At 33.2% G+C, this 3,140-nt stretch overlaps 1 pseudogene; it reads left to right on the forward strand.

Annotated features, from left to right (window-relative positions):
* Positions 1–491: 491 nt before the first annotated feature.
* LOC114692425 lies at positions 492–829 on the forward strand (annotated as a pseudogene).
* The last annotated feature ends 2,311 nt before the right edge of the window (positions 830–3,140 follow it).

Genomic DNA, 3,140 nt, shown 5'->3' on the forward strand with positions numbered 1-3,140 from the left:
GTTAAACATTTTTAAAGCTGCAAATTGAAGTTAACAGGTCAAAATCAATTAACTCTGTTATTCTATTCACAAAGTTGTAAATTCTTAATCAAAATTTATTACAAAATTGACAGTGCAATTTCAGCAGTACTTAAATCCTGATCAGACAATTCAACTTTCAGACTCAGGTCTAATATTCTTTTTTTTTTTTTTTCTTTGATTTTTCGAGACAGGGTTTCTCTGTGTAGCTTTGCGCCTTTCCTGGAGCTCACTTGGTAGCCCAGGCTGGCCTCAAACTCACAGAGATCCGCCTGGCTCTGCCTCCCGAGTGCTGGGATTAAAGGCGTGCGCCACCAACGCCCGGCTATTTTCTTTTCTTGAATAAAATGAATAAAAAGCAGTCATAATGTTGTGAGTGAAGAACAATTTCTATCGAGTTTATGCAACACTTACAGTTAGCATGACTATAAAATATATTGCAGAAAACACAAATTATAGGTAGAAGGACCACCATGTCCCTGGAAGTCCCTGAGACAGCATTGCGGGAGGAGCAAAAGGAAATGGAAGATAAAGTTTCTAGTCCAGAGAAAGAAAACTGAAGAAGCAAAATTAAAAGCAAGCTATCCACACTTGGGACAAAAGCCTGGCCGTTCCGATTTTTTAAGGAAACGATTGCAGAAAGGGCAAAAGTATTTTGATTCTGGGGATTACAAGACAGCAAAAGCAAAGAGGAAAGCAGTTTCCTGCTGCAGCCCTGGACAAGACAGAGGTCACTGGTGACCACATTCCCACTCCACAGAACCATTCTCAGCGGAAACCATCCCTGGTTGCTAGTAAGCTGGCTGGCTGATTAAAAGAGCTGAACTAAAAATGTGTGTGTGTGTGTGTGTGTGTGTGTGTGTGTGTGTGTGTGTGTGTGTGTGTGTGTATAAAATCAGTATCATTTAGAATTTTGTACCATTTTACAAGAATTGGCATTTTGAAATGTTATTGGCAGATCATTTTATGTTTGAATAATCAAAGTAGAAAATTCAATTAAAATTTCTATTTTTTTTTTAAAAAAAACCTCCCTTTCTCTGGTAATCTTGATTTTCTGTAGTGAGGAGTACTTAAAAGCCATGTAGAACCTTTTGACATAGTATCACCCACCCTTTCATTACACTGACTGGTAAGGAATGGCCCATCAGCTTTGAATCTCACAGCAGAAAGGTTTATACCTGGGATGCTTTGCAAGTATGCCATTCCTACTATCTTCAGAAAATGGCTTTCAGCCTACATGCAGTGGCTAACTGGAACATCAAAAGCTAAATTTTGCTTGAATTCAATGAATGTTCATTAGGAGTATATAATATGCAAAAACAATTTCTCCAGAAAAAAATTTGATTGATGTTGATGGACACTCTGAAACTTCCAGGCCAATTTTGTTTAGGAGACAAATTTTGTCTGTGGCATGCAAGAATCTATATGCCTATATAATGAGGGTAAAATTATGCAATATTGCTATGTTAAGATCTTAAACATGCGGCGTGGTGGCGACGCTTTAATCCAGCACTGGAGCAGACAGCGAACAAAAAAAACCCTGTCTCGAAAAAAAAAAAAAAAAAAAAAAAAAAAGATCTTAAAACATTAATTGTTATAATATCTAAGAGATACGTTATTTATGAAAATATTTTTGTACACTGGTTTTAATTTTTAATTTTTTACTAAAATTGCAAAATTAGTCTAATAGTATTTATTAGAAAGTTAGTACAAAGAGTAAAATTATAAATGGGTTGACAAAGGATAGAAAAAGAAGATTAACATCGTTGCCTACTTTAGACAATTCGACTTTAGGTCCATATTTATCTTAGGGCAACCTTTCATAACGATTTGGATTTAATGTATTCAAAACACATAATGGTTGAAGACCTGAAATTTAAGGAGATTGAATGGAATGCAACACTTAAGTCAGTATCTATTGGTTTGATCAAAGTATTGCCATCTAATCAATGATAAATAATTTTGACTATATTTTAAATTTCTATATTAATTCAGTAATACTGACTATTGCAATCAATGAAAAAAATCACTGACTATATTAGCTATCTGCTTTAGCTTGGGCTTTTATTTAAAAATGTGAAGTGTGTTTCTACTCACATAAATACACATAAATACATATGTATATACATACATACATATATATAATTACACATGATTATATAATGTGTAGAGAAACTAAAAACACAGCCCAGCAATTTTTAAAGACAGTAACTATATATATTAACCTAGTATCATTTGGAATGTATACTATTCAAAGTAAAAGTAGAGAAAAAATGTTAACTTTTACTTCTCATTTTGTAGAGCTGAAATGATGCTACTTCACAATGTCAGAAAGCATAATATAGACATCAGTTTTCCAATAGATGTCTGAATGGGAAATGTTTTAGTTAATATGATTGACTTTAAGGCTATTTGAAATCATCCATGGACCTTACAAAGGCTTCTAAAGAGGATTTATTTTCAATAACCCCTCAGGTTAAAATGGTTAACAGCTGAATTAAGTGCTGTACCTTCAGTGACCTGAAAGGAGATGGGAAAGAGCACAAATGAATAATTTGTCAAAATGTACTCTACTTCCATTAAACCCAGAAGGAAAGAGATACAGATAGAAGAATTTTAGAATTAGAAGAGCCTTAAATAAAACTGGAACATTTTCTGCATGCCATGTTCTTTGCTGTACACACTAGCTCCATTATTTACTAGGATTGTAAATTTCATAATATAAAGTTATATCCTCATTTGTCTAAATATAATGAAGAGAAATTTTAATTGCATTTTCAACTTAATTCCCTGTTGTCATATGTAGAATGGGTATCTTGATTGCGTTTGAAAGTAGCATCTTTACAAATATAATTAAGCTAAGATGTGGTCATTAAAGTGAAAAGAGGGGACTTTAACATTAAAATTCAGGAAAATTGCCTCATAATAAAAGAGTACGAATGTAAATGCAGCTTCAGTCAAGGAATACCAGAGTTAGTGCCCATAATCAGAAGTTAGGAAGAAGGTACAACATATTCTACCATATCTCATGGAAGGAAACACAAATTATATGTGTATAGATTTCTAACTTTAGAAACTGGAAATGAATAAGTAACTAAAACTTACATTAAGATAATAAATTT

The sequence above is a fragment of the Peromyscus leucopus genome, chromosome 10, assembly GCF_004664715.2.
Source record: "Peromyscus leucopus breed LL Stock chromosome 10, UCI_PerLeu_2.1, whole genome shotgun sequence".
NCBI lineage: Eukaryota > Metazoa > Chordata > Mammalia > Rodentia > Cricetidae > Peromyscus > Peromyscus leucopus.